General features: G+C 47.0%; 1 pseudogene; it reads left to right on the plus strand.

The window, feature by feature from the left end:
* The first annotated feature begins 17,408 nt into the window (after positions 1 to 17,408).
* Positions 17,409 to 18,720, plus strand: LOC101597629 (annotated as a pseudogene).
* Positions 18,721 to 23,535: the final 4,815 nt, after the last annotated feature.

Genomic DNA, 23,535 nt, shown 5'->3' on the forward strand with positions numbered 1-23,535 from the left:
GGAGGCACGAGGGGGAGGTGGCCCCAGGAAGGTGGAGGCAAACGCACAGCTTGTGAGACTGGGCCGTGGGTGGGGGGGAGGGGAAATGAATGATCTGAGAATCTTTAGCTCCCTCAAATCTGGAGGTGAGAGAATATAGAATCTAGAAAAGCAATCAGAAAGAACAGATGAACCCTAAAAATAGTTTCCCAGGGGACTTTGGTGGCTGTTTTAGGCTCCCTCAGAGGGGCTGATGCGTTTGAAGGGTGACTTAGAAGGCTGGTATGTGCTGGAGAAAATGCTTCAGGCTAAACGGGGGGGGGGGGGGAGGCGTCTCAGGAGGACAGGGCTTCTGGCTGCCTTCATGAGGGGCTGCTGTGTCTCTGCTCTGGGATTTGCCTAGCATGAGCATGTTCTTACTGCCTGGGCCAACCAGAGGGAGCCACAGGTAGCGGACCAGACTGGCCATGATGCTGGGGATTCCTAAATGTGGTGAAGTCCTGAGGGGAGGAGACAGGTCACCGACGGTGGCCTCCCTCTCCTACGCAGGAAAGCCCCAGGGTAGCCCCCCCGGCTGCTGCCGCTCAGCTGCAGTGAGCAGGTGCAGCATTGGCTGGACAAACTCCCCGTGGAGCAAGACCCCCCTCCTCCAAACATCTCTCCCCAGCAAAGCCCCTCTTCTGCATTCAGCGTCTCCACACCCCACTACCCAGACTTGCCTTTTCTTGGATGGGAGTGCTTTTCATTGTAAAATCCCCTTTTTTAATCACTTGCAAGGATACAGTTCAGTGGCTTTTTTTTTTTTTACAATCACAATGTTGCACCAGCATCGCCACCACCCATCTCCAGCACGCATTCATCTCCCCCTCATTTTCATCTGTAACCTTTAAGCCACAGCTCCTCCCCCCTGCTCCCCTTCCCCAGCCTGCAATCTAGTTCGCATTGATAAAGCTGCCTATTTGGAGCAGGGTATGGACATGAAATCATCCGCTATGTGTCCTTCCGTGTCCGGCTTCTTTGTCATGGTGTAATGTCTTTGAGGCTCATTTAAGTTGGTGTGTGTGTGTATCAGGATTCCTTTTTATGGAAGGTTTGTTCAATATGGTCTGACATCATGGAACCTTTGTCCTCTGCCACCACGCCCCGGTAGACCAAGGACACACAAGCTTCCTTGAATCCAGCCTGAGTGTTGAGAGATTTTTTTTTTAAACTGCAGCAGCATTGATGAATGTCTGGAATAGCAGGGGCTTTGTGTAGCAGATACGTCGTGTGTTCACCATGCACACTGCCTTGGGGACTAAAAGAGCCTCAGGCCCTGGCACTAACTCCTGACCTACCCTCAAATACACATGGCAGGGGCTGGAGGGATGGCTTAGCAGTTAAGGCATTTGCCGGCAAAGCCAAAGGACCCAGGTTTGATTCCCCAGGGCCCACGTCAGCAAGGTGTACGAGGGGGCGCATGTTTCTGGAGTTTGTTTTGCAGTGGCTGGAGGCCCTGGCGCACCCATTCTCTTACTCTCTCTCCCTCTTTTCCTCTGTCAAATAAATAAATAAATAAAAATAAAACATTTTAAAAAATACACACAGCAGACACATAAGGTTTTGCCCAACATCCTATGTTATTCTGTAGGAGTTCATTGTAGACACACGTCTCCTAACCCCCACTTCACATCAGGAGGGGTGGGTACCCTTGGGTCTGACTAGGGTAATGAATGATCTTGCCTGATTTTAGATTTCAGAGCCCATCCAGCTTTTCAACAGTGCTGTAAGGGTGTCCGGAGGAATGCCATCCGATTTGACACACACTGAGTGTGTGCCACGTGCTACCAACCCAGAACTTTCCTCAGGCCCCCCGGCTGACTCAGAGGGCACTGGGACTTCCTAAGCATGTCCGAAGCAGTTCCATCTGGGATGGACACAACAGACACCACATGGCACACCATGCTGAGAGTCCCAATCCAAGGAAACCCCAAAGTGTGACTGCTTGCCTGTCAAAAGAGCCCTCTCCCCTCCCCCAATCTGTCTTCCCTCCCAGCCCCCAGAAGTCTGGAACTCCACAGATCTGCTGCTTTGGGAAGGAGAGAGGGAGAGAGAGCGCTTGCAGAGACAGTGGGTTGCCATGGTAATGACCACCCATCACAGATCTGCTGCTACTAAGAAAGGGAAGGATGGTCTGAGTGGCCCTGCCCTTCTGCAGAGGATGATGGAGTGGGGACAGGGTGAAGCGAAAGGGGCCAGAACATCACAACCTGAAAGAGGAAAAAATGGAATGTGAAGGGAGACAGGAAGGGTTTCTGGAATTTTGTGGCTATTGGTTGAGTGACAGATTGTGATAGCAACACACACACACACACACACACACACACACACACACACACACAAACACATCAGTGACTCTAAGGGGATTACCTACACCATTTATAACAGAAAGACTCCGACGGGAAAGAAGGATACCCTGCGAACAGGGTATCTGTTAAATGGTGAGGAGGCCTCGATCTGAATGTCTGGATCCACAGAAAGGAAAAAATTGTCTTAGAAAGTGGGAGAGAGTCAAGGCAGGAGGAGCGGCTCCCTGGAAGACTTGATTCATGGGGGCCTTCCGTGAGGTGACACAGAGCAGCCTGCAGTGGTGATGAACCAGGAAAGAAGTAGCTATTACAGGAAATGTGCCAAGCCTCAAGTTGAAAGGACAAATTTGTAAGAAGCAGCCAAGACCAAGGAAGAAACCTACAAGGTCCCGCCTAGGAGCTCAGAGGGGTGGGCCCCGGCCTGAAGCAGGTGGAAGAGATGGCGAGTGAAGGCTGTTCCTCACACCTGTGTGTAAACCTCCCAGAGGCCTGGCTGGGAAAAGCAGGTGGCCAGAGGCTGCTGGACCCTGCCTAGAACAGCCTGAGAGTAGGTCATTTGATAGTGGCCAGTCGCTCAGATGCAGCCACTGAACACCTCCCCCCCCCCCGTCAAAGGTCATGAATCATATGGCCCACAGTAGACAGATTTGCATCACTGCTTCTGCAGTGGCCCCCGTGACAGCTCCTATCACACAGCGAGGACAACTCAGACCATGAATCCCCACCCACTGCACAACGGAGAACAGATCACTTACTGCTAACCAGGAATCCCAGTGCCTGACTCAACATAGCGCCACATGGTTATAGTGCCTGAAACCTAGGAAGAGAGGCCAGTCCCCAAAGTCGTCCCTGCCTGTGACTGAGAGAGTTCTGCTGGAGGCTCACTGGACAGTCACCCCTAGAGAGCGTCATGGCACCTCAGACCACTTGCCAACCCTCGGGAATGAGGTTCTAATCTCCAGGGAGACTCTGGGATATCTGTTCAAGGCACATGTGTGTCTGCCTCACTTGCAACAGGCAATACGTAAAAACAAAACAAAAACAAAAACAAAAAAAAAACTGTGTGTCTGCCAGGTGTGGTGGCACACACCTTTAATCCCAGCACTCGGGAAACAAAGGTAGGAAGATCACTGTGAGTTCGAGGCCACCCTGAAAGTACACAGTGAATTCCAGGTCAGCCTACACTAGAGTGAAATCCTACCTCAAAAAAAAAAAAAAAAAAAAAAAGCTCTGTCATAAGCATGTGTTTATTTTCTGCCTTTGTTTTAGGAGCGGACTCTGGTTGGGGGAATTTCCTTGTGCAGAATTTGTTGAACTGAACATTATCTATGATTTACCCAGCCTGAATAAAGACATGTACGCATGATGTCATTGTTAAACGTGAGTGCTCATTTCACTGTGAGAGTTCTGATTCATGAGCCCTTGAGACACCAGAACCTTAGAGAGTCTCTTTCAACCAATCGAAACACAAGTGAGCTCAGCCCACTTGAGGTTCAGCAACACCGGATTGTGGGAGCCATTTGTTTGTGCTGACACATAGACTTGTACCTAACTGTGATGGCACGTAATGCTTACTACAAAGACATATGGGGCCCGGGGAGGTTGCTCAGTGGTCAGAGGTACTTGTTTGACAGCCTGCCAGCCTGAGTTTGATTCCTCAGCACCCACATAAACCCAAACACAAAAAGGAGCAACCGTCTGTTACCCCAGAACACCTGTGCCATCTGGAGGCAAAGACAGGAAAATCCAAAAGCCTGAAGGATTGGTGCACATACCACAGCAAAAACCAAGGGAAATCCTGTCTCAAAAAGAAGACAATAGCTGGTCGTGGTGGCGCATGCCTTTAATCCCAGCACTTGGAAGGCAGAGGTGGGAGGATCGTGAGTTCGAGGCCACCCTAAGACTACATAATGAATTCCAGGTCAGCCTGGGCTAGAGTGAGACCCTGCCTCAAAAAACCAAAAAAAAATAAAAAAGAAAAAAAGAAGAGGACAAAAGGAGAGGGCAAACACCCCAAGGTTGTTCTCTGACCTCTACACACATGCTGTGATGCACACACGCCATACATACACGCAAATGGAGAGAAAGAGAGAAAAAACAATAAAAGCATTGTGTTTATAAGAACAACTTTGGGCTGGAGATAGCTTAGTGGTTAAGGCACTTGCTACAAAGCCTAAAGACCCAGGTTTGATTCCCCAATGCCCACCTAAACCAGATGTACAAGGTGACACATGTGTCTGGAGTTTATTTGCAGTGGCCAAATGTCCTGGCATGCCTATTCTCTCTCTCTCTCTCTCTCTCTCTCTCTCTCTCTCTCTCTCTCTCTCTCTCTCACACACACACACACACACACACACACACATAAATAACTTGTTTTGAAACACCTTTCTTCAAAATGTTGGCTAAGACCTATGCATTACTTAGAACAGTACCTGACACAAAGTATGGAATAATTAATGTCAGCTCTTATTACGTTTGTCACCGCATACAAAGCAGATGACCTGTGAGTCTTGAACTTTCAAGTAACAGAAGCCCGCCACAAACTTATAAAAGGAGATAAATAAGAGAAAAAGAGAGAGAGAGAGACTTAATTGCTTTCTCATTGCTGGGACAAGACACGGGACAAGAAACAGTTTAAGGGAGGCAAGATTCATTTCAGCGTACAGTTCCAGGTTATAGACCAGTCCATCATGGCTAGGAGAAGGCCTGGCGGCAGGAGCTTGAGCCACTGGTCACCTTCAGTCCACAGTAAGAAACAGAGAGTGCTGCAGGCTGCTGCTGAGCCAGCGCTCTCCTTTGAATATAGTCCAGGGCACTGGCCCATGCAATGGTACCACCCACCTATTGTTGAGATGGGTCTTCCCACCTTAATTGACCTAATCTTGATAATTCCTCACACGTGATTATAGGTCCTATTTAAGTTAGCAGTCAATAGAAATGATCAAACAGAGTTTAGTAAAACATCACGGGGGGTCGGGGGAGGCTGGAGAGATGGCTCAGTGGTTAAGGTGCTTGCCTCACAGCCTTGGGTTTATTCCCTGGTACCCACATAAAGCCAGATGCACAAAGTGATGCATGCATCTGGAGTTTGTTTGCAGTGGCAGGAGGCAGCCTGGCATGCCCTTTCTCTCTCTCTCTCTCTTTGCAAATGAATAAATATTTAAAAAAATAATTCTTGAAACATCACAGTAAAATATTACAGGACATGGTCCAACTAGGAGACGGAGAGAAGCTATGAAGAGACATCTTGTTCCCGAGGACACGCTGGCTGTCAATATACATGTGATGAGGTATTCATCCCCACTAGTCCCAAAGGAAGACAAGTTCACATGATGTGAATGGGTGTGGGGAGTGGCTCGGTGGCTTAAAGGGCTTGACTTACAAGTGTCAGCACCGGAGCTCAGATCCCTAGCACCCATGGGAAAGCCAGACACTGTAGCACACGTCTGTAACTCCAGCACACCTATGATGAAACAGGACATGGACACAGGAGAATCGGAAGCTCACTGGCCGGGCAGCCTGGTGGATACAGCAGAGAACACCAAACACCAGCCTGGAACAAAGGGAAGGTGAGGACCAGCGCCTGAAGTTGCCCTCTGACCTTCACATGCCCTGTCTTGTCTCTCTCTCTCTCTCTCTCTCCCTCTCCCCCCACTACTCTAAGTTTCGGGAGTGGCCAAGACCACGGAGACCACTCTGAGGCAAAGATGAAAGCTTTTATTCAGGAAAAACACAAGCTGCCAGGACGGACTCTCGAGAGCAGAGCACAGCCAACCTGAGATTCCACTTAGTGGGCTTTAGAGAGTTCTTCAGTTGGGGAAAGGTGAGGAAGGGAAAAGAACTCCTGTGTTCTTTACATCAGCCATTTCACATAGCTGGGATGTGAGACCAGAACAGTGAGCAGGTGACTTCGTGACCTGGGGGGCGGGGCATGGTTAGGCAAGGAAGAGATGATGGCTGCGCGGTTTCTTGAGGAAGGTGGATAATTCTCTGTTGCCATCCTGCTGTCCTCGGTGACTCCATCTTTGGGAGCCTGTCTGGGCCTAACACTCTTCTGTTTACAAATTTTCTCTCTTTTTTTTGTTTTTGTTTTTTTGAGGTAGGGTCTCACTCTAGTCCAGGCTGACCTGGAATTCACTATGGAGTCTCAGGGTGGCCTCGAACTCACGGCAATCCTCCTATCTCTGCCTCCCAAGTGCTGGGATTAAAGGCATGCGCCACCACGCCTGGCTGTACAGATCTTCTCTTAAGGTCACCCTTTCTACTACTGGATGCCCATGGCTGCTGTGGCACAAGTGTCCTCTTTACAGTCCACACAGAAATCTAGCAGCAACCTCTTAGGCCCAGTCCAAACTTTCCAGGGAAGCCAAATTGACCAGCCTCGCCAATCTCTTCCCATGGCAATGGGACCGCATATGCCACCACACCTGCCAGTGTGAACCCCTCCGCCCTTGCCACAGAGGCAAGACTGATGCCAGGCAAAGCCCTTCTCTCTAGTTCAGTCTTGGACTGACCTAGTTTCTAACGAAATGGCAACCATTCGTCACCTGAAGTTCACCTGCCTCAGAGCCCTGGGAGAAAGGCTGAGTACAGCCACATGGCTCTTCCACTGAAAAGGAAGGAAGGAAGGACCCTTAAGTCAGTGCCCCATGTGTTAATCCCAGAAGGATGTAAAAGCTACTTGAGGCTAGCTGGGTGTGGTGGTGCATACTTTTAATCCCAGCACTTGGGAGGCAGAGGTAAGAAGATCACCGTGAGTTCGAGGCCACCCTGAGACTACTTAGTGAATTCCAGGTCAGCCTGAGCTAAAGACCCTACCTCAAAAAAAAAGAAGAAGAAAGAAAGAAAGAAAAGAAAAGAAAAGAAAAGAAAAGAAAAGAAAAGAAAAGAAAAGAAAAGAAAAGAAAAGAAAAGAAAAGAAAAGAAAAGAAAAGAAAAGAAAAGAAAAACAAAACAAAACAAAAAACTACCTGAGGCTGGACACCTGGAACCCCTGGCCCTGTGTGTGGTGTCTCTTGTTGGCACCTGGAATAAGCTAATATATAGGGGTATCTTCCTTGTCCAGAGTTCTCCAGAGCCACCATGGGGGGGGGGGGCACTGGGGAGGAACTGGCTGTATTCACAGGACTCCTTCTCAGGGTTGCTGGCTGCTTCTGGGTTGGGCCTGCAGCTTGCCTAAGGTCTTTAGCCATTGGTGGTATTGATACACATCAATCTAAAGACCCTGTTCTCCAGGCTTATGGTTTTCTTGTAGCACAAGATCTGGGAATCTTAATTGTCAGCCTGTCGATTTTACTTTACTCGAGTCTGCCTTTGCTGAAAGGCTGTGCTTGTGGGCTTCAGAAGTTCCTTGACAGAAGCCGGAGGGCTGTGCCTGTGTCCTGCATAATGTGTTTTGCCCCAGGGCTGCAGCAGAGAACTATCCTGTATTGCCTTGTTAATCTTGTGGAGCACCCCACCCTGAAGGGTGCTGGTGGGGTGGTGGGAGGCAGATCACCCTCATCCAAGAAGAGGGCACCATGGGTGAACTGGGGGAAACACTTGGAAGGCTCTGGGTTCCCCAACTCCCCTGACCCTGCCCAGGTGCCCTTGTTCCAGCTGCCTGAACCTCACTGTTTCATAATTGGCGTGCCAAATTTAGTTCTGGATGTAGGTTGCCGCAAGGTGTCACTGTAGTTCAGCCAGTCCTGTGATTAATTTCCAGAACAGACACTGACTGGTCATCTATCCTGTACCACCTGTAGGTGGGGCTTTGGGAGGAGGGTTGTGTAACCAACCTGATTTTCCTGCCCACTTTGGCCCCAGACTGAGTATATATCTTCCTAGGCACCTTGCTGGAGCTCCAGGGAGTCACCTGGCATTCTTCAACATGGTGTTCAAAGCCCCTTGGTACCAATGGAAAAATTCCCTAGGTTCCAAAGGCCAGTGGCAGTCATTTTCACCAGCTGTTCCGGTGACTGCATGTCACTGGCAGCCAGCTTTCAGTGCCAGCTTGTTGTCCCCAAATCCCTGAAATGGATCAGTTACAGGGTTATGTGGGGCTCTGTTTCCTGGGACCAGATTGCTTCCTCTCCAGAGTTCATTCTGCTGTAAATTAACAGGAAACTGCTCCAACTGACCACAAACAAAAGCAGGAAATTGATTCAAGTTTACAATACTCTCACTGAGAAATCAACACACAAAAGATAGCTGGGCAGAACTGGAAAACAACAGAACTTGGAAGTCTCCCTCTCTCTCTCTCTCTCTCTCTCTCCCTCTCCCTCCCCTCCTGTCTTTGTCCTGTCCCACTGTCTTCCTTCCTCTCTTCTCTCTTTATCTTCCTTCACCTCTTTCCTCTCTCCCTCTCTGTCTGTTGCGCTCTCTCCCTCCCTACTTTCCTCTCTCTATGTCTTTCTCCTTGTTTCCCCAATTCTGTATCTGCATCTAAAACACTATTTCCTAATTCCAGCACTCATCAGGCAGAGATAGGAGGATCACTGTGAATTCAAGGCCAGCCTGGGACTACAGAATGAGATCCAGGTCAGCTTGGGACATAGCGAGACCCTACCACAAAGAAATCCAAAAAATAGTCAGGTGTGGTGGCGTGTGCCTTTAATCTCAGGCAGAGGTAGGAGAATCACTGTGTGTCTGAAGACCAGCCTGAGACTACATAGTGAATTCCAGGTTAGCCTGAGCTAAAGGGAGACACTATCTCAAAAAAAAAAAAACAGTCCAGGGCTGGAGAGATGGCTTAGCAGTTAAGGTGCTTGCCTACAAAGCCAAAGGACCCAGATTTAATTAAACAGTACCCATATAAGCCAGATGCACAAAGTCTCTCTCTCTTTCTCTCTCTGCTGTTCTCTCTCTCCCTTTCTCAAATAAATAATAATAAAATTTTTAAAAATTAAGTAGTCCAGTAAATAAATAAATATATGCCATTTCCTCCCATCTCTGTGACAAGTGTCTCTTTCTACCTCCCCATCATATACTTGCCACGTTCCAGGCTGAAAGAAACACAAGCCAGCTCCTCTCCAAGCTTCATATTTTCTAGGCAGAAGAACTCATCTGGCCCAGTTCAGAGCAGGTGTATGTGTGGCCCTCGGGATTTTGGCCACAGGGTGGTTTGCAGCAATCTGCATGGAGTAGTCTTCTTCCAGCAGAATCATGAAGAGCCAGCAAAATTCCAACATACGCGCTCCACCGGGGTTAGCAACTGCGCTGGCTGACCATCCCTGCACGTAGAATCACCCTGGATGCAAGCCTCCGAGGGTGCTGGTGAGGCTGTTTCCAAAACGTTTTACTAAGAAGGCTGGGTGTGGTGGCGCACGCCTTTAATCTCAGCACTCAGGAGGCAGAGGTAGGAGGATCGCCGTGAGTTCGAAGCCACCCTGAGATTATGTAGTGAATTGCATCAGCCTGAGCAAGAGTGAGACCCTACCTCAAAAAAACAAAAAAGGAAAAAAAAAAAAAAAAAGGTTTCCTAAGAAAGGAAGAGCTACTCACTGTGAATGTGGTAGCATCATCCAATGGGCTGGGGTCCTACACTGAATAAAAAGAAGAGAGAGCCAGGCGTGGTGGTACACACCTTTCATCCCAGGACTCAGGGAGGAGGAAGAGGTAGGAGGATAGCCTAAGTTCGAAGCCACCCTGAGACTACGTAGTGAATTCCAGGTCCGTCACAATGTGACCAGCTACCTCACACTCCGCCATGACTTTCCTGTCATGATGGACTGCAGCTCAAACCATGAGCCAACATTAAACCCTTTCTTCCCCAAGTTACTTTTGTCAGGTGTTTTGTTACAGCCATGAGAAAAAGCCAATGTGGTGGTTTGATTCAGGTGTAGGTGTCCCCCTAAACTTAGGAGTTCTGAATGCTAGGTTCCCAGCTGATGGAGATTTGGGAATTAATGCCTCCTAGAGGCAGTTTATTGTTAAGGGTGGGCTTTGGGGTGTTATAGCCAGTGTCCCCATGCCAGTGTTGGGTACACTCCCCTGTTGCTATGGTCCACCTTATGTTGGCCAGGGGGTGATGTCCACCCTCTGCTCATGTCATCATTTTCCCCTGCCATCCCAGAGCTTCCCCCTTGAGCCTGTAAGCCAAAATAAACAACTTTTTTTCCCCAAAAGCTGCTCTTGGTTGGGTGATTTCTACTAGCAATGCCAACCTCCTCAGCCATCCAGTGTTTGCTACACGTCTCTCTGTGTGCAGAGTGAGAGATGGAGTCACCCCCAGTGCCATCATGCCACATTCCTTCCTGGTCTCCCCCACAATCCTGGGGAGGACAGCCTAAGAGGGACCCACCTGTGCCTCACTCTACAGAGTAAAGGTTTACCAATAGCGGAGTCTTAGAAGATGAGAAAAGTAGGCTACAAAGAAGGATGTGATAGAAAGATATACATATCACACACACACACCCCCCCCCCCGTGGTAGTTAAGAGAGAGTCCCCCATTGGCTCATGAATCGTTGTTCCTCTGTTGACGGTGGTATTTGGGGAGACTGTGGATCCTTTAAGAGGTGGGGCCTAGCTGGTGGAAGCCGGGTGCTAAAGGTTGGCCTTTGATGGGGGTATCTGGACCCTGGTTTCTTTTACACTCTCAGCTTCCTGGTCTGCCTCTGCCACACACGTCTGTCACTACAAACACAGTGACAAACACAGCCACGAATGCTATTGTGTGTTCCCGCCATGATGGACCAAAAACCACAGAACCATGAGCCAAAATCTTTCCTTCCATAAGTTATTTGCCAGGTATGTTGGGTGCAGCAGTGTAAAAATAACTAACACAGGGCAGCTTAAGTCTCCTGATTCAGGACACTACTCTTCACTTTGAAACACGGGAGTGACTGGTGCTGTTGTCTTTGAATCCCAGCCTGAAAGAACACGAAGAGCTTCTTTGTACAGGTCCCCATGCTGGTCTCTCCTCAGCTGCATAGTGATGGTACGTGAGTTCGGTCCTCTCCCATGCTCTCGACATAGGTTATTGTTCTTTATTTCCACAGTAAACCCATATGGTGGGAATGACTATTACCATTCTACAGGTGAGAAAACTGAGTCTCAGGATGTTAACTAACTGTCCCATATCTCTCTGGTAGAGGCAGACTGTGACCCAAGGCTTTCTGGGTCCACAACTATACTGCACTGGACCCAGGAGTAGATAGGTCACCCTCATGGGCTAATCCAATGACAGTAAACCCCACTTTCTGTGTAGAGCCCAGAGGGCATGTGTGACCCCTTTCCCTTCTCCCCTGTTCGTCCTTCCTCCTTTCTCCAGTCCACTCTTGCTGTCAAGTCTGGAGCAGAAAGATGACACTAAGGTTTTGGTTTTTTTGTTGTTTGTTGCATTGTTTTTATGTTTATTCGGTGACTTTTTAACTAAAAATAAAAAGAACTTTTTATTTTCATTTTATGATCAGTATTCTTTGTGTAGATCCAAGTTACTTTGTACAGATTCATGATTACATTTACGTGTAGATTCGCGTTTCAATCTGGTATCACAGATTTTATTATTTTCTTTGTCATTGTTGCAGTCACCTTCACATTGCTGGCACAAAGCACCTGACCAAAATCAGCTGACGGGAGGGAAGGATTTGATTAACAGACTCTAGGGGGGAAGCTCCAGGATGGCAGGGGGAAATGTGGAATGAGCAGAGGGTGGACATCACCTCCTGGCCAACATCAGGTGGACAACAGCAACAAGACAGTGTGCCAAACACTGGCAAGGGGAAGCTGGCAATAATACCCATAGGCTCACCCCCAATAGCACACCTCCAACAAGGATTAAATTCCCAAATTGCCATCAGCTGGAGATCAAGTATTCCGAACACATAAGCTTATGGGGGACACCTGAGTTGACATTTTACCCCTAATAGCTTAAAAATGTGACGTTTTCTGATAAGAAGTCTGCCATAATTCATATGTTTGTTTGTATGTGTGTGATGTTCCCTCACCCCATGACTCCCTTCAAGAGCCTGTCTTTCATTTATATTCAGTACTTGGAACCATCAAATTTTCATGATATATTTTATCAATATGTGCTGTGAGGTCTTCAGGGACAAGGGCCTTAGTAACCTGATCACCTCTGGACACGCCTCAGGGACTGGCAGAGGGCTCAGAAATGATGAATGAAGGATACTGGACAAAAATAAATAAAAATTAAAAAACAGGTAAAGAGAATTGCCAGCCTCGGGTACCCCGAGAATATGAATATGGGTGCCGACAGTGAGCCACCGCTAAGGACTTAGCTGAATGCCCCTCAGGATCCCTCGCTTCTTCACGCTCTGTCCCTGCCTGCTCTCCTGCAGCCACCTTGCACGGGCTGCTTCCCCTGAGGACAAGGAATCTTACTGAATGTCCACTATCCAGAAACGCCACTCTGTTGACCGCTTTGCTGAGGCAAGTAGGGGGTGATAAGCTGCTTCCAGATGGTGCTGAGGATTCTGTCCATGGAAGAATTCAACAGAGAAATGGCAGGAAGACCCCGGCTACTGTCCAAGAGGCCTCTAGTGATCATGATAAGCCAGTGAAAACACTGAAGAAAACACATTAGCCTGCAATGGTGCTGTAATTGAGCATCCACAGTAAGGAGAAGTGGTTCAGCCACAGCGTGTCTAGCTCAAGGACACATGCCAGTTCCTAACAGAGACGAGACTGGCCAAGCTGGATTATAAGTGTCGTGGCTCTGTGCAGCTGAAGTGAGGACTTCCTTGGAACGAGTAGAATTTCTCTTTTGTCCCTTGTCACAAGTTTCAAAACCTCACAGCTTGTATAATGTAACCATTTGTGGTTTGCTTTTAACTTAGACTAGTATAAATCCTTTATGCAATCAACTGAGAAGAGCCATGGCCCCTCCACCACCACCAAGAGTATGATTATAGAACTTGAGGTGAAGAACCTTCAGGTGGTCTCTGGGGTGGAGAGAAAAGTGAGTGTGTATGGCCCCAGCTGGAAAGAGGAGAGAGTTGGGCTGGAACACCTCTACAGGGGTGTTCCTTTTACTGCAGGGTGCTGGAGGAGGAAATCAGAAAGGAGTGTTCTGGCCATCGCTGCTGTCTTTCATTCCTTGGACTGAGTGGTGCAACGTTCAAATATTGGGAGTTAACCTGGGCTGGGTGCAGCACGGAGCAAGTATCCCAAAAGGAAAGATAGAAAGAGGGTGAGATCTCAAGGCTGAATGCAGAATTCACTCTGTGCCACAAAAGCAAACCCTAACTGCCCCATGGCACTGTGTGTTTCACTGTGTTCTGAGCAGCTGTGGATCCCAACCTGTTGTAATTCAAGGTCCACCCTCATGCACTCAGAGAGAGGCTATAAGGAGGGGCGTCGGCAGAGGAGGGGTTGCTAGGACCACGAGGGAAGGGCATCCTCCAGGTCTCTCTGGGAGTATTGTGAAAATCGACTTCACAGAGCGCCAGAATCAGGAGGGGAGACCGTCAAATGTCTCCCCTATCTTGTCCAATTTAGAATCACGTCTCCAGCTCCATGGGAAATTAGTTCTAGAATCCCACAGAGACACCAAAATCCATAGTGCTCAAGTCCATTCTATAAGACAGTATAGTATTTGCAATAACCTATATCTACTCTTAGTATACTTTAAATCATTTTGTATTACTTATAATATCTAATCAATACTTACACATCACTTTATTTACATCGATTTATTGTAGCGTTGTTCTAGCAAATTCAAGTTTTATTCTTTGGAACATTTTAGAAAATTTTATAGACACATTAATAACTTTTTAAAAAATTATGTGGGGTGTGTGTGTGTGTGTGTGTGTGTGTTGTACACCAGGGCCTGTGGCCATTGCAAATGAATACCAGGTTCTTGCACTACATTGTTTTTCTATCTGGCTTACATGGATGGCTTAGGAATTGAACTCAGGCCACTAGATTTTGCAAGCCAGCACCTTTAACCATTAAGCCATCTTCTCAGCCCCTTAAACATATTGTTAGCTGGTTGAATCCATGGATACAGAACCCATGGGCCAACTATACCATAGTGATGTGGTTTATTACTTTACTATCAACAGGGTCTCCATAGTGAAGCTTGGGTCTGATCCACTATCTTGGACACAAAAGGTCTGATGCCATTATGTTGAACCCTCTAAAACTGAACTGGGATATTGTACAAATTGAAGCCACCACTCTCTGCTCACCACCAGGCCTTCCCCAGCCTGTAGATATGCCCTCTGCCTGGAGAGGCCTCAGGGAGCATAGTCCCTGAGGCAAGATGATGCAGATCACATCAGACATGACATTATCCTGGATGGCTGAGGTACTAAGGACTCCAACAGTGTCCTTAGTCCCCCAAGGGACACTGCTGAGCAGGTACTTCAGTGACCAAATCCAGCTGCAGGTCTTTTGTAATGAGCATCATGTCTATGGAAGTCAGCCATTATCTCAGTCTGTCCTCATACAGAGAATGATGTCATTGGACTGGGACCTGGAAGAAGAGAAGGAGAGAGAGAAATCTGCTCTCGACCACACATTGAACCTCTTTTAAAACCTTCAATGGCTCCCCTTAATGTACAGGAAAAAGTCCAAATGGCTCTCCATGGGTACCTTTCCTCTCTTGTCCCTCACCTCTATCATATCTATACAGACCCACTTGTGTTAGCTGAGATCTGAAAAGAATGAGAATCAACAGATCATAGAAATGCATGTGGTGACAGATACAGACAGACACGCAAGTGTAGATACAGACATGGACAGAGCTAAGGAGATTCACTATAATCACTGAATCACAAGATTAAGAAAGCCATGCATCCTGGGATCTGCTGTCTGCAAGCTGGAGGGTCAGGAAAGCAGAGTTCAGTCCGTACCCAAAGGCCAAGCACCACCCAGGCAAGGCTTGAGACCGTTGGTGTGAGTATTGGGTCTTGAAAAATAATAGTGCCTATATCCGTGGACAGGAGAAGATAGATGTTCCAGTTCAGGAAGAGACACGGGTGCTGGGGAGATGGATCAGTGGTTAAAGGCACTTGCTTGCAAAGCCTGCTGGCCTGGGTTTGTTTGCCCAGTATCCATATAAAGCCAGATGCACAAAGTGGTACATGCATCTGGAATTCATTTGCAGTAGCAAGAGACCTTAGTGCACCTATCTATTTGCAAAGAGAGGGAATTCACTCTTCGTAAACCTTTTGTCCATTCTGAGCTCTCATCACACACTAGGGAGGGTATATCTTTAATCATTTTACCAACTCAACTGCTAACCTCTTCTGGAAACACCTTCACAGACATACCCAGAATGAGTTAAGAATTACTGAGCATCCTTTATCTAATGAAATTTACACCAGATATCAGATCCACCCTATATATTCAAGTCATTTCCAGGCTGCAAAGGAAGACTATATCCTCCCCAAAGATGCTTCATCATTTCCATTCAGGGTGATCTCTGCTTCTGTCTGACCAGAGCCAGCTCTTCTTATTCCCCAGAGTTCGCTGTCATCTCTTCTGAGAGATCTTGTAACTGAGTAAACAATCACCTCATCCCTGTTTCCCAAAGCACCTGGTCCAGATACTGATTATCATAAGGGAAGAAAAGAGCTGAATGTGAACACTGCCCCTTTAACACGGAACCCACAGGGCTGAAGGGATCCTAAATTGCAGGAAGCACACCATTAAAGTACAGATGTTGGGGTGTGGATATAGCATGGGGTGTTACTCTTTTGTCCTCACTTTACGAGAGATGCTCAGTATGGTGGCACATGCCGGTAATGCCAGTATTTGGAAGACTGAGACAAGACAGGAAGTTCAAAACCATCCTGGGCTACTTAGTGAGACACTTGTCTCAAAATCAGATATATAAAACACAAACAAAAAAACTGTGGGGCTGGAGAGATGGCTTAGCGGTTAAGCGCTTGCCTGTGAAGCCTAAGGACCCCGGTTCCAGGCTCGGTTCCCCAGGTCCCACGTTAGCCAGATGCACAAGGGGGCGCACGCGTCTGGAGTTCGTTTGCAGAGGCTGGAAGCCCTGGCGTGCCCATTCTCTCTCTGTCTCTCTCTCTCTCCCTCTATCTGTCTTTCTCTCTGTGTCTGTCACTCTCAAATAAATAAATAAAAAAAAAAAACTGTGGCTGGGCATAGTGGAACATGACTTTAATCCCAGCACTCTGGAAGGCAGAAGTAGGAGGGTCACTGTGAGTTCCAGTGCAGCCTGAAATTAATTATAGGGTGACTGTCAGGTTAGCCTGGGCTAGAATGAGCTCCTACTTCAAAAAAAAATTGTAAGATTTTTTCTGATGTTTTAAGTAATATATTCATCTTAATAATTTTGCTAAGATATAACTTTACAAAATTAGAAACGTCATTCATAATGCCACCTGCTAGTTACTGTCATACAAGCAGAAAGCCAAGGACCACCATAGAGAACGCTGGCATGAGTGGTCACACCAGCCCCTGCTATGGGCAGCTGCACCCAGAGAAGTGACATCCTAATGCCAAACTCCCAGGGGTGACTAAGTAAGGCTGTGGCTCCCTCCTATTCTTCTCAGCCTGGCTTCTGGTTCTCTCAATGAGAAATAATATGTAGTAAATAAAAATATAAATAAAAAATAAAAATATTTCTCTGCTTCCTCTCCTTTGATCTGTTGTGTAGGCATCCCAGCAATATTTAGTATTACAATCCACTAACATGGTATTTATTTAGTTTTTATTTAAATTAAAAAAATCAATTTTATATGTACAGTCTTGGAAGTATTTCATTCTATTTATTTCTAGACATTTGATTTTTCAATTACTGAAGAAATCTTTTGTGAGTTTCATATTCTGCTTTCTTATTGGATTTGCTTATTAATAAGTCATATGTATATTGCTTAAATTTGCTTACATAAGAAATTGCATGTTATTATACACTTGATAACAGTGTTTACACATCTTGTCTTATTTCGTTGGTTAGAGCCTACACAAAAGTTGTGAATACCAGTAACGATTGTAGCCATTCTTTACTTGTCCCTAATTTCAAGGGAAAAGCTTTCAATATTTCTTCATCACATAGTCTTTATGAAATTGAATATTTTTTCTTCCATTTATAGCTTTCAAAATATTTCTAATGGGTCCTGGAGGCGCGTCTTCGGGGCGGTGCATGTGAGGGTCGGCGGGTCTCCTGTCGTGAAGCCCCCTAGACCCCGAAGCTGGACCCTGCTGTGACACATCCAACCATGTGGCTACTCTTTCATGTCCTCTGGCTTGTTCTGGCCTGCAGCTCTGTTCACACCACCCTGTCAAAGTCAGATGCCAAAAAAGCTGCCTCAAAAACACTGTTGGAGAAGACTCAGTTTTCAGATAAGCCTGTCCAAGATCGGGGTCTGGTGGTGACAGACCTCAAGGCTGAGGATGTGGTTCTTGAACATTGCAGCGAGGGCCCAGGAGAGGAACTTTGCTGGAGAGGTTCTGGGCTATGTCACGCCATGGAATAGCCATGGTTATGATGTTGCCAAGGTCTTCGGGAGCAAGTTCACACAGATATCACCAGTCTGGCTGCAGCTGAAGAGACGTGGCCGTGAGATGTTTGAAGTTACAGGCCTCCACGATGTGGACCAAGGGTGGATGCGAGCTGTCAGGAAGCATGCCAAAGGCCTGCGCATAGTACCTCGGCTCCTTTTTGAGGACTGGACTTATGACGATTTCCGGAATGTCCTGGACAGTGAGGATGAGATAGAAGAGCTCAGCAAGACTGTGGTTCAGGTGGCAAAGAACCAGCATTTTGACGGTTTTGTGGTAGAGGTCTGGAGCCAGCTGTTGAGCCAGAAGCACGTGGGACTCATTCACATGCTTACCCATTTGGCTGAGGCACTACACCAGGCCCGGCTGCTGACCATCCTGGTCATTCCACCTGCTGTCACTCCTGGGACCGACCAGATAGGCATGTTCACGCACAAGGAGTTCGAGCAACTGGCCCCGGTGCTAGATGGCTTCAGTCTCATGACCTACGACTACTCCACGTCACAACAGCCTGGACCTAATGCACCACTGGCCTGGGTTCGAGCCTGTGTCCAGGTCCTGGACCCCAAGTCACAGTGGCAGAGCAAGAGCCTCCTGGGGCTGAACTTCTATGGTATGGATTATGCAGCCTCCAAGGATGCCCGTGAGCCTGTCGTCGGGCCAGGTATGTCCAGACTCTGAAGGACCACAGGCCTCGTGTGGTGTGGGACAGCCAGGCAGCAGAACACTTCTTTGAGTACAAGAAGAGCCGTGGTGGGAGGCACATCGTCTTCTATCCAACTCTGAAGTCCCTGCAGGTACGGATGGAGCTGGCCAGGGAGCTGGGCATCGGGGATCTCCATCTGGGAGCTGGGCCAGGGCCTGGACTACTTCTACGACCTGCTTTAGGCTGGGCAGTGGCCCCCAAGCCGACCTGGACTCAATCTAAGCCAATGACTTACTGGTGAAATATAGGCCTCTGTTCTCTTTACTGTGACACATCTGATGTGGTCCTAAGCAGAAGCCACACCCACACATGGTGGTCTCTGCTCCAGATGGTCTAGGGTGAGAATTAGGACCCTTCCAACCCACCACTGCTTGCTGAGGGCCACATGAGACCAAGACCCACAGCCGTCACTCACTCCCTGGGGCCTGGATCAGACCTCTTCACTGCTCCACGTGGCCTGAGTTGGATGTGGGCCTGTAAGACCTGAAGTCAGAGTCAACCACACCTCCTGCTCGCTGCCCTCACCACAGACGTGCACAGGTGCCTGACACCTGTCTCTACTGAGCTTGATGTAACCAGGCTGTGGGGCCATGTGGAGAATTGGCTCAGAGAAGCTGGTCCCAATTACACAGACCTCTGCCCCCCCCCCAAAAAATATTTCTAATGAAGGGTTGGAGAGATAGCTCAGCAGTTGTCACATGTTTGCAAAGCCTAAAGACCCAGGTTCAATTCCCCAGTGCCCATGTAAAGCCAAATGCTCAATGTGGTACATGTGCATAGAGTTTGTTTGGAACGGCTGGAGACCCTGGCATGCTCATTCTCTCTGCTTGCAAATGAATAAAAATATTCAAAAATTGAAAAATTATTTCTAATGACTGCTGAATTTTATAGGTGATTTTTTTCCTGCATTGATAAAATGATTACATTTCCCCTCTTACTAATATGAAGTAATTGAAAGTTGATTTCTGAATTTTAAAAGCCATGTCACGGCTGGAGAGATTGCTCAGTGGTTAAGGTGCTTATTTGTAAAAAGCCATGTCAGAATAAATTCTGAAACAAGATCAACCTGGTTGTGCGATATGTATGTACGTATGTATATATGTCGATGCATATATATGAATATATGTTCTTTTTTTAAAATCCAAAATTTGGATCACTGTTCAGTACTTCCACTTGGGATACTAGCTTTGAATGAAGTTGGCTTGTATCGTAAGGGTCTGAAAATTGCTGAAGACAGACCCCAGACTCAAATAGTATGCAAAAGCAAAGAGCATTTATTTTGCAGAATCAGCCAGCGTGCAGGGGTCAACCATTCATACAAAATGGTGACCCCAAGAGGAGCTTGCGGGCTACTTTTAAGCACAGCTAGAGGACTTTTGGTGGGCTTACTCTTTGCTAACATGATTGGCTAATTCGAATAGTAACTGCAACTTGTACCTTTCTGATTGGTCCTAAAGTTTTGGCAGGCTAGGTCTAAGGGAGTTGCAGGCAGATTGGGTAATCCTTCATCATGATTAGCTAAGAAGATGGCAATTACATTTATACATCTTTGATTGGTTGGGGAAAATGGCACAAAAGGGACATGTCTCCAAGAACTGACTCAGACCCTGGGTGGCTATCTTTTCTTGCCCCATGTCAGGGTCGCTATTGATTAACAGCCTGCCCTTTCCCAGAAGTCTTGCCTGCCTCTTGGGAAAACTGAAACTTAGGCCTAATTAGGATGGCACCTTACTGAATCCTGTCATGGCATCAGTTTGGTCCCTTCACTATTTAGCCTTTCTTATAATATCTCTCAGCTGTTGCTCTGTAACATCAACTTCATGACAGTTGACGAATGTTGCTTTGTGTTCTAACAAAAGTGAAGATGCCAATTCTAAGCTCACAAAGGTTAATTGTACTTGTCAAATCTCCATGGGGCAGGGTGCGCAAGGAACACACTCCTAGTAAAAGCAAGCATCATGGGGGAAAATGAAATAAAGTATATAAAACACACAAGAGTGACAGTAAAAAATGTTTTTACCCTTTTCCTCCTAAAAACATCTGTACCAGGCATGGTGGCGCACATGCCTGTAATCTCAGCATGTAGAATTTAAAAAGGAGAAGAGAAAAGAAATAAAGAGAGATATGGCTCTGTGGTTAAGGTGCTTGCATGCAAAGCTGGAGAACCCTGGTTCGATTACCCAGGACCCATATAAAGCCAGATGTACAAGGAGAAGCATGTATCTGGAGTTCATTTGCAGTGGCTGAGGGCCCTGGCATGCACATTTTCTCTTCCTCTTTCTCTATCTGCCTCTCTCTCACACAAGTAAATAAGTAAATAAAACTATTTAAAAAATAAAAAATAAAGTATAATTATAAACAGTAGAAGTTATACAGATAGCATCCTTTGACTTCAATGGAAAAACACTCTAAACCTCTTCCCAATCATCAGAAGAAATACACATACACAGGAATAAATCACACACTGACACAGAGTAAAATATTTAAAAATCAGAAGTAAAGCCAGGCGTGGTGGTGCAGGCCTTTAATCCCAGCACTCAGGAGGCAGAGGTAGGAAGACTGCCATGAGTTTGAGGCCACCCTGAGACTACATAGTGAATTCCAGATCAACCTGGACTAGAGTGAGTCCCTGCCTCGAACCCCCAACAAAAAAAAACAGAAAGAAGAGAGAGAAGTAATACAACTGTTCATAATGTAAATCTGTTACAGAATAAAGTCATCAAGCTTATAGATAGACAACATTTTTTTAAAAAACTTCATTTTTATTAATATATTTGAGAGAGAAAGAAATAGGTAGAGAGAGGGGGAGAGAAAATGGGCGTGCCAGGGTCTCCAGCCACTGCAAATGAACTCCAGACACATGTGCCCCCTTGTGCATCTGGCTTATGTGGGTCCTGGAGAGTCAAACCAGTATCCTTTGGCTTTGCAAGCAAACACCTTAACTATAAGACATCCCTCCAGCCCCCTGGATAGACAATTTTTTTTTTTAATAAAAGGAAAGAACTCTCAAAGCTCAACATCTCCCCCTTTTGTTTTTATAAGAGTGTCAATCATCATGGCCCCTGTCTTAGGTTGTCCCCCTCTGGAGATCTTACCCGTCACTGGGTACCACGTGTTTAGCTCGCTGAGAACCCACTCTATGGCCTGTCTTAGGTTGTCTCAGTCAGTGTGAGATCTTACCCGTCATCAGTCACATGGAGGGCAGAGGAGGTGGCAGTGGGTCATCTGAGGAATTTAATTCCTGAGTTGCCAGCCTGTGGTAATGTATCTCAACCTGATGGAGTTTCATTGCCTCAGTCGCTGATGAATGAATTGTGTAATTTTGTTAATTACATAAGGCCTGACAGTGAGGATAAGGAGATGAAGAAGGAGGGGCCCAAGTAGGGGGAGAAGGTAGGGTAAGAAGCCAAGTAAGCCTGTCCACAGTGGGTTGTCCTGGAGGTCCCACCATCTCTTCTCCAGGTCCTCTTGAGGTCTTTTGTTCTTGTCTTGAACAATTCCCAATCTATTGGCATAGAAACAGCATTTTTCCTGTAAAAACAAGCATATGCCTCCCTTTTCGGCCATTAGTAGGTCCAGTCCTCTCCTGTTTGGTAGGACTACATCAGCTAGTGAGTCTAGTTGTTGGAGATCAAGGAGGGTACTAGACACAGCTTTCATGTCATTGATCAACAGGAGAGAGAGCTTTCTATGGAGATGGATTATCATACCCATCCTGGCTGTCCTGGTGGCCATACCCGTGGTTATTCCCAACCCAATGAGTAAAGATATCTTTTGTACAGCTCTCTTATGTCTCCCCCCAGTATAATCAAAAGAGGGTATAGGGAGGGCTTCATCTCCAGGAATGATATCCACATCTGGGATCAAGGTGGCTGGGGCACAAAGGCCCATCCAATTGGTGGGCAGAAAATAATAGGCCATCCCGCCTCCACAAACAAAGACCATCTCAGGAGGTGGGCAATGCTGGCCATTGGACTCAGTTGTATTTGAGTTACAGAATGGTCAATATGGCCCACATCCACTCTAGAATTGTCAGGGGCAGGTGGGGCCCAAATACAAGTTTTAGAAGTGGACATTGGAAGGGGTGGGACAGGAATAGGGAATGTAGCTGAGCAATTTTTTTTGAGTAGTGGAGTTATAATTAGTAACCACTGCTAGTGGCCGGGGTGGTCCCGCTCGGAGACAGAGCCAACAGTCGTTTGCAAAAGAAGGGTTTGTTTGATTAAGTAAGGCAAAAACTGATTGTAAAAGGGTCTCTGTAAGGGGGTCGGGTTTTAGGTCTCCTTGGTCCTCAGGGAGGGCTATAGGGTGATAGTTAAGCTCTGGGTACTGGGTCAAAAATGATTTGTTCAATCTTTTTATTGACCTGTTGTTCTCTAACTTTATCTTGAACTCCCCTGCCATCCGAATAGCCGATGGGGGGTTGAAAGTTCCAGCAGATTGTCTGGCCTAAACAGGGTGTAGAGGCATATCCCATGTCACTCTTCTCCCACCCACTAGCACCTCCAGAGGCCGCTCTGGTCCTAACATCAGTCCAGTAGGGTTTCCCATTGCTGATGCATTTTTGCACAGTAGTATAGCAAGCAGAATGCATTGTCTCATAAAAAGTGGTGTAAGGGCAGGGCCCTGGCTTGCCGTCCACTTGAGGTATAATTTTGTGTTTTTCTATGCATACCCACATATTAGTACGGGAGTGTAGGGGGAGCTGCTGGTTCCCAGAAAAATCAATAAAGTTATATGCTATTTTGTGACCACAGTCTACCCTTTGGATTTGTTTCCCATTAAAAGGAAGTCTTTTATGTGTTCCTCCCCAACATTCACAAGGTTTTCCCATCTGTTTGGCCAAGATAGCTCTGGCGTCATGTGGGTTTACAAACCCTTCATCACTGGGTGGACTGAGTGTTGCCAGCATCAGGAAGAGCAGTAGCATCCACATCTCCAATCGTTTCTGGGGGCAAAAACAGAGGAACAATCCTCAGGGGTGGAATACTCCCTGGAGGGGTGATTCTCAGTGTCCCCTTGTTGGGGTAAATATTTTAGGTTCCTTGCTGGTATCCAAATGGGTCTTTTTTCATCTTGACGGAA

Source organism: Jaculus jaculus, chromosome 12, assembly GCF_020740685.1.
Source record: "Jaculus jaculus isolate mJacJac1 chromosome 12, mJacJac1.mat.Y.cur, whole genome shotgun sequence".
NCBI classification, from domain to species: domain Eukaryota; kingdom Metazoa; phylum Chordata; class Mammalia; order Rodentia; family Dipodidae; genus Jaculus; species Jaculus jaculus.